This window comes from Anabrus simplex, chromosome 4 (assembly GCF_040414725.1).
Source record: "Anabrus simplex isolate iqAnaSimp1 chromosome 4, ASM4041472v1, whole genome shotgun sequence".
Lineage (NCBI taxonomy): Eukaryota > Metazoa > Arthropoda > Insecta > Orthoptera > Tettigoniidae > Anabrus > Anabrus simplex.
In genome coordinates this window covers 288992401-289001779 of record NC_090268.1, presented here as the reverse complement: position 1 = coordinate 289001779, position 9379 = coordinate 288992401, and positions in this window count along the sequence as shown.

Genomic DNA, 9379 nt, shown 5'->3' with positions numbered 1-9379 from the left:
TTAAAATGTAGAGTTTGTTATTGAAAAGTCAGCTTGAAGCCGGAAATTTTGACAATTTTCCTTCATAAAAATCATTATATTTGTCTACTTATGAAAATCTTGGAGACTATCAGACGTTGTTACAGACTTTTCACTCTGAATTCAGTGCCCGATTCAAAGAAATGAATGATATGTCACCTCAATTTGAAATATTTATGACCCCATTTTCAGCGCGTTTTGAAAAATCACCATCATATTCCCAAACAGAGCTGATAAAACTACAGTGTGACGCAATCCTAAAGGACAGGTACTACGATTAAAGCGGTGATTTAATTTCCTTTTACAAAGGTGTTCATCCACAAGAATTTACTAGACTTCAAGCACTTGCCTTAAAACTTACGTCGATGTTCGGTACAAGTATGGATGCGAACAGAGGTTTTCAGTTCTGAATTTAAATAAATGGAGAACCAGGATTTCTCTGTCTGATGCTGAGTTGGAGGCTGTAATTAGAATATCTACTGCCAAATCGATTGTACCCAATATTGGTAAATTAGTTGCCGCAAAACGACGTCAACAATCAACTTAAACGCTAAATGTACATTAAGGCAAACACCAATGTATGTACAGAATAAATTGTGTGTTTATGTGTTCACAGAACTGTCATAAATACTATTGTTTTCATAAGCTGCGCGCTGACTTGACGACCTGTGGATCGGCCTCTGCCACGTCCCCTCCTTCCCCCACCACATCAACGGTGCTAGAGCACTGCGCCGGGGCCGTGTGAGCACCTCAGTTGGAATCGCTTGGCTTAGACCGTCATGTACTCACTGCAAGAATTTAAAAGCCCTCTGACAATAATCACTGCTGAAACACGAGGTTTATTTAATACTAAGAAAGGGGACCACTTTTCGCATCGTAAGCGAGGGTCCACACACCTACTCATAGCTGCGCGAACATAAGATAAGATGACTCGGATATCTTATCTTTGGATAAATAAACCCTAGAGGTTTCATAAACATCCTCTCTGCTCCAAACATTTCCGATACTGATGCAGTCTTCTTAATGAGATACCTCATGTGGAGAGTTATGACAGGAAAGAACAGCAGTTGTAAAATTTCATTTTTGCCAGTGGGACACTTGAAATTTCAAGCTGATTTGTATTTTGGTTGTTTCAAGAGAGCATTCCGGAAAAATTAAGGTGAAGTTATTGAAGATGTAATTAATGTCGCCTGTAAAAGTTGTCAGGTTTCTAGCTCTATTATTCCTATCGCTGTTGGCACAGAATGCGGAAATGTAACAATTCCTACTTATGACTGGCAAAACAAGTTCCATGCTAGAATAAAAAACATTCCTCAAATAGCCCAGATACATCACTTTGTATATATGAAAGAGCACCCTGCTGTAGTGTTGGCAAAGAAATCCATAGTTTCTGACGAAATACCCTACACCATCCTTCCAGAAGATCCACTGCCTGACTTCAGTGACTTTCCGCAAGTCATCAAACCTCAAGGACTTAGAGCATCGATAGACATATGTATCTCCGTGAAAAAAATAGACCCTTCGTATCAGAAGATAAGAAGTACTATGTCCTGCTCCAACAACACCGCCACCAACCACCTCAAGTGAAAATCTTACGGAGCCAGCTTCTGTTTCTCCTCCTCTGCCAATAATTTCACCATCATCATCTTCTTCAAAAAGTGTAATGCCTAAGAAAACAAGTAAGGCTCAGAAGAGAAAACCACCAACTCCAAGAAAATTATCCCCAAAGAAGAGGTCTCGACCCACCTGCAGCTACTGTGGAGAGGTAGGACATTGAGACCAAACGGTGAAAGGGCATATAATATGCCCAAAATGCAGGCTTCAGCATGAATAACTGATATCCCTGTCTTATGCTGGCTGTGATTAACGATCATTAAGGTACGTAATAATATTTGTAAAGTGCAGTAGTATTGCGATTAGTTGTCTTCAGTGACCTTCTGCACGTCATAAAACCTCAGAGACTTAGTGTCGACAGATAGATCTCCACGAAAAAATTAGACCGTAAATAATATCTGTTGGTAATTTTTGTTAAAAAATATTCTATGTCAGAATACCGGTGAACATGAAAATGTAAACGCCAGCGTAACTTCCAAATAGTTTAGTAGTTATTTGTGTCACAAAGTAACCAAATTTTTAAACAGCTCTACTGAAAAGTTAGGAAATCTTATGTTGTATCATTACATGCTAATTTAAGGCCTTACTTTCTTTTGGAGGCATTCAATTCAATATTATATGATATTAGTTACATATTATGGAGCACGACAGTACTTTTATCTCAATACCCGACATGTGGTCCCTTTTCATATGCACGCTCACAATTATGAATGTTGGGGAGGTCAGAAGAGTGTTCCACATTTCACTGTTGACCAAAATAAATAAAATAAAATAAAATAAATAAATAAATAAATAAATAAATAAATAAATAAATAAATAAATAAATAAATAAATAAATAAATGAATGAATCTATCTCAACTGTATTTAGGGATGTCACCCAGGTGACAAATTCCATATCAATTGTTAACCTAGCCTTTTCTTAAAAGTTTTCAAAGATCTTGGAAATTTATAAAAAATTTCCCTTGATTCTAATCCCCTATTTCTTGTCCTAAAATTAATATTTGGCTCAATTTATCCTCTTGAATTCCAACTTTATCTTTCCTCCTTTAAAAGCTCCACTCAAGCTTATTCATCTACTAATGTCATTCCATGCCACCTCTCCACTGACAACTCAGAACATACTTAGTCGAGCTGCTTGTCTCCTTATTCCCAAGTCTTCCCAGCTCATGGTTTGCAACATTTTTGTAATGCTATTCTTTTGTCGGAAATCATCAGAACAAATCAGGCTGCTTTCCTTTGGATCTTTTCCAGTTCACATATAAAGTAATCTTGGTGTGGTTTCTGGTACATTGGAACCATACTCTAACTGGGGTCTTACCAGAGGCATATACACCTTGTCCTTTATATCCTTTAAATACCCTCATTACCATGTGAAGAGATCTGTATCCTTTCTTTCTTTCTTTCTTTAAAACCTCATTAATGTGAAGATTATTCCATATATTAACATCTAGGCACTGTCCACATCCATAGCATAACGGTTAGTGTTATTAGCTACTGTCCTCGGGGGCCCGGGTTTGATTCCTGGTACTGCCAGAAATTTAAGGATGGTAGGAGGGCTGGTATGTGATTGAAATGGTACATGCAACTCACCTCCAATGGGAGTGTGCCTGAAAAGAGCTGCACCACCTTGGAATGAGGACACATAAAAAAAAAAAAAAAAAAATCTAGGTACTTACAGTGATCCCCATGACGTACTATTACTATCTACTGTACTGGGTGAGGACGAGCGAGCTGAGTACCCAAGAAAACTTACGCTAATAATATACATGATATTATTTTTATGTCTAAAAATTCTGCTTATTTGTGTGTTCCTTCAATTTCATTTTGTGACAAGCCACATGATTCACAATTCATTATCTCTTTCTTCAAATCAGAAATGTTGTTATTGAATCTTTGCAAACCTATCAATGTTTTCTGTTGATTTTAATTGTCAAATAACAGATCAGAACCAGCTGTGTGGAAGTTTTTGGGCAGGAAAAACAGGATTTTTACAAATAATTTGCACAAAATATTTATTTCTTATAATTCAATATTGCATTTATTGCTCACAACACAGATATCGACTTAGCTGATATACAGTTTGTATAAAATTGAACTTCTTTGCTGACTATAAGAAAAGTTATTTTAAATACTTGAGGATTATCAGGAAGCCAACAGTGGGTAGTGTAACTAGTACTTTCTTCTAAAATCATGATACATAGTAAATAAACTGTAAACTTAAAACAAATTAAACACGTGACCATGCCGCTTTCTTTTTTTTTTTTTAGGAAAAATAATTGGCATTTATAAAATAAAGGTTTTCATTTGTTGGAGAAATCCCTGAATAATGTAATGATAACCTGGTGCTGGAAACAAATGATAAAATCATTTGAATACAATATTCCACAAATCAGAAATAATTTATGGGCTCAATAGAATGTAAACAAAGATGAATTAAGTGGAGTTAGTTTACAACCATATAGTATTTATTTAAAAAATATTCAGTCCTAATCTGAGATTTTGTAATGTAGAAAATACATTGCAGGCCCTCCTATAAAAAAATATAGGGAGTTCTTTGAGCAGCACTCGTGCATTGCTGTTAGCACACTCTTGTGCAAGTGATTCCACGTCTGCAGAGAAAATGTACACCATCCAGCCTGTGAATATACCCTTATCTCTTGCAGCTATGTGAACATTGTTTTTCTTTTACTGATGAGGAAACTTTATTTGGTCATCATATGGTATTTATAATCTGCAATTACAAGTAAAATACATATAAACAAAATGTTATAGCTGAACATCTAGGATATTCAACCAGTAGCAGGGATCTCACTTTATGGTAATTTTTATCTCCAAGTGAAACTGTTTTTTGTACTTTTTAATCTTAACACTGTTGAAGAGGCAGGTACAGTAACACCAGGATAAATCTAACGAAACTTCTCCTGCAAGACTTGACTTCTTTGTAATGAATCGTGAAAGAAATCACTTTGTTCTAGTCTTTGGCTTGTTCCCATAGTATTATAAAAACCAAACCCTGTGGCACAACAGCCCCGAAGGGCCATGGCCTAACAAGTGACCGCCCAAAGGCCTGCAGATTACGAGGTGTCGTGTGGTCAGCACATAATAATATAAGCATTACCTAAAAAAATACATCTATTATTTCACCTTAACTTCTGCCATGTAACCTTGGCTGGTCTTCCATTCTTTGCTACTCTGCAAGCGAGGTTGTCTCGAAGTGCTGTTCAAAGAACTCTGTTTTACCTCTATAGTACCCCAAGTCTAATGCCTGTCGGTCACAGTAAAATTTTTGTTCAAATATATTGTACAATAATTTAATTTTATAAAATTTCTGTTGCTCATGGTCAAATTCAAGTTTTATAAAACTTTTCATAAAATAGGACATGTTCCATTCCGTAAAATTAACTTTGCGAAACGAAACAATTAGCGAAACTGACATGATGATGATGCTGGCGCTACGACGTGAGAAGATTGCGAAGCTTGTTTGTAAACATAAACAAACACTTCTAAAATGGCAGGATCTGGGTGGACTAAGGACGCTGTTAATGTTTGTATGAGGTTAAAACGCCAATGTATCACAACTCAATTACTGAATTTGTGTCACAAGTTCGGCCGAACACAAGCTAGGATGATGTAGAGGTGAAGATAAATGGGCTTTGAACTCAATTCTTGAAAGTGCATACACATCTTAGTTCAGAATTTAGTTGGATTTTATAAAATGATTTTACTGTAAACAACACAACTTGTTTTTGTCACATTTTTAAAAAATTACTTGTACAACAATTTTTACAAAACATTTTACCGTGAGCAATGGGCATAACAGATGTCAGAAATAAATGTTTGCTGGAACAAATTTGAAAGTACTGTCAACTGCAGTGATTACAGACAAAAAGTAAAATGCAATTCATTTTTGAAAACTGTATTCTCTATTTTCCCTCAATTCCAGACAAATTGAACTCTTTTTTTTTTTTTTTTTTTTGGTAATAAACCTGTGACTCTACGTTTAATTTTATGATGGCAATTTATGACTGTACCTACTCCAGAAACCAAAGTCTTAACTTGTTTTGAAAGACTCTGTAGCCTGTTGTACAAGAGTCCAATATCAGCAAAATGAAATTTATGGCACTGACTGAAACAGATGGTGGTGTTGTTGTTATATCATTGTTTTCAAGAGTCATTTCATAACTGCTCATGAAATTGTACTAAATCAATATTATTTATAATGATTTTCAAACCAAAACTAAAAATCTTTGACTTTTTAAGTCAAAGCTCAAGAAATCTTTTTCATTTTTCAAGTGGTTTACTTCTGAATATAAAACTTCAAATCCTTATGAAACAATAATTTTCTGACTTCACAAAGAAAAAAGAATGACTCATACAATATAACCTGTCTGACACAATGGGTCTTTTCTTGGGCATGGTCACATATCACAGAAGTTTATGACTTTGGTACAATAAATAGATAAGTAATAATCAGAATAATATGATGAAAGAGAACCCCTGGCAGCTCAGGCTGAGCACAAATTGGCACAAAAGTTTGCCAGAGAGACTGAAAATGAGATGATACACTTTGTTAAAAAGAACTCAAATTCTGGCTTGTTTCAAAGCAAAATTACAAATACTAATTCAGGTTTCATAAAATTCTTGTTATTTTGCAAGCCTTTACCATTATTATATATGCAAGCCTTTACCATTATTATATATAAAGATTTTTTACTTAAGCAAATATGCTTTTGGATCAAAATTTTAATGATAATAGGCCTGCAATGTTGATTCTCAAGTCTGCCAGCCATCCTGCACATTGTCATTTTAGTTAAAAAGATATGCTCTTGAACAGAGTATTTACTACTATTATAACTCTTTTCAAAGTAAGAAAAAAGCATACAGAACATAAATAAAAATTACTTCATTATTTAAACTAACATTTTTTGAATGTGTACAATTCTTTGTGATGGGATGATTACATTAATGTATACAACATAGCAAAAGGAGTACCAAGTATCAACTGATGACTTCCTGGATTCCTCTTTGGCTTACATTATTGTTCTTGCACTTTATTGGCTACATGATTTGCATCATTGTAAGGGTTAAAAAAAAAAAATACATTTGTTCATACAATTGGAAGGATTATTCTTTAGAATAAGTTAAAAACAAATATTTTTCACACAAATTACTAATCGATATAAAAGCTACAAAATTTATACTGTCTTATTCTTAAGAGGTATTTCTTTATAACACGCATTTTCCAGCCTATGTTACAATACTTACATTATGTATTATTTATATTACACAGCAGATATCCCTGCAATACAGAATTTATACAGCTTTTTACACACAATCTCTGTCATACTTTGTTAACTTAATTTGTTTCATTCACAGCACATACATTACATCTACACAATTCAATATACAAAATTCACAGACTGACACTCATCAAACATTTTACATACAGTAGAAAACTAAAATTTACCTTATCTCTGTTTATAAATTACTATGATGATGCTATTACAATGGGTTAATAATGACTTGGTGAATTATTACAAAAATATGCTATAAATGCAGTTCTGGGTGAGGAGATATAATATTCAAGGATAGTAGAATTACATCCAACCTAATTGAGCATTAATGGTAGTATTTGTTACTGAAAAATACAAGATTTACTTGAGTCGGTGGCTTATGAAGAGGTGAAAAAGTGAAATGTGTCCAACACAATGAGTTGATAGGTTGTATGTACAGTAATACCCACAGAACTATATGAGATTCTCATTGTTAAAAAAATAAAATTTCATTGAGGATGGTGTGTTCTATTATTATTACTGAATAGTACAGTGAAACCTGCTTTAGCAGTTACTTCAATAAATGGCCATTTTCTCTGGAACCAATACATTTTTTCATAAAGCCTGTGTTAATATCCCCTCCTTTAAGCGGTCACTTGACACTGCAGTCAGCAGCCAGACACATTTCACAAACTGACCTGAATGAAACAGCCCGTCATAACCGCTCTGAATACTTTGTTCATCCCTGAAGCAGTCACACAATAATAAAGTAGACATTTTTCACATCTGGCCATACAAATAGCATTGTAGTTTCTCTTTCCTGGGATACAATAAATACCGTCCTTCTTCCCCGTCTTTTCCTCTCTGTAGCCTACTAGAAAACAAAGTTGTAATTTACCTGTGATAACGAGTGGGGTGATGTGACTGAACAAGCTGACAACATGCAATTTTGGCTGAAATAATGTCTGAATAGGGTGTGTCATTGTTATGCTTTGCCATTGTGTCACTTTTTAAATAAACAGTACTGGAAGAATACAGTCTTGCATCTGAATAAATTCTTGGAATCGTTGAAAATGTGTGCCACTAAAAGCGACTACATAACAAACAATGAAATATTTTATTGTAAATCAAGTGAATTAAGAAAATGCTATTCTATATTAATTTAACCCTGTCAGTATGGTGTAGCGAGTAAGGAAGTGTGACAATCTGGACGCGAGCAGCAGGTGGCTCACCGAGCCCGCTGTACAGCATACTTGTCTCGCTCGACTCTCCCGTCCGCAACTGGCTCGCGATGTTAAGAGTTTGAAAGTATTTTATTTTTAATGCATATTTAGTCAAATGCTTATGATCATATTTATAGCACTATTTATTCAGTCAAAGCTTCCATCCTAGTTTCAGATTCACGGCTTTGGACGCGGCAGTGTCGGGAATAAAAACCTGATTTGTTTGTTATTGTAAATTTTATCTTTAATTCCCTTTATTTAAATTTTCAATCAATCACTACTGATCTGCATTTAGGGCAGCCACCCAGGTGGCAGATTCCCTATCTGTTGTTTTCCTAGCCTTTTCTTAAATGATTGCAAAGAAATTGGAAATTTATTGAACATCTCCCTTGGTAAGTTATTCCAATCCCTAACTCCCTTTCCTATAAATTAATATTTGCCCCAATTCGTCCTCTTGAATTCCAACTTTATCTTCATATTGTGATCTTTCCTACTTTTAATAATTACATAAAAATTAACTTTTAATTACAATTTGCTTACCTACATCAATTTGCATACATCATGTAACAATTATCTTAGAAGTTCTGGCAGAGTTAAAAACTTGTTTTTTATTGTAAATGTTATTTTTAGTTACTTTTATTTCAATTTTGTTAATTAATATTATAATTTAACATAAACATTAATTTCAAATTACAAATTGTTTACTTACATTAATTTGCATGTCATAAGCTAACAAATATTTTTTAGAAGTTCTTCTGCATATAATAAGTTTAGAAGCAGGGAAAGGTGCATAATGTTACACTGCATTCCATACAACACATTTTCGTCTGCTTCCTCTTCTGTGCTTTGCAGGAGTGGACTTTCCGCACTTTCACTCCCTTCGGTGTGTCTACAGTGTGCTTCATAATTGCTAAGTTCGAGTGAAATCGTAATTCTTTTGTATTCAGAGTTTTAAGGAACGCCGGAATATCACGTAGCAATGCAGTGTGCGGAGAAAGAGAATCCGCGCTGCCGACAACTAACGAAGAAGCGTGACTCATATAATCAATTTCGTACGTACCGAACAAAATTGATACTGGTAATGCTGATGAAACTGCATTGCTTTCTTTTAATGCTGAGCCCAAACGGTCTTATGGTTTTAAAAGAGGAAGTGCCAGCTGGGAAATCGTACAAGGGTGGGGGATCATTGTACTGTGTTGCGATGCACATGGAAGCGAGAGAATTCCTCCCCATCATTGGAAAGTTTGATA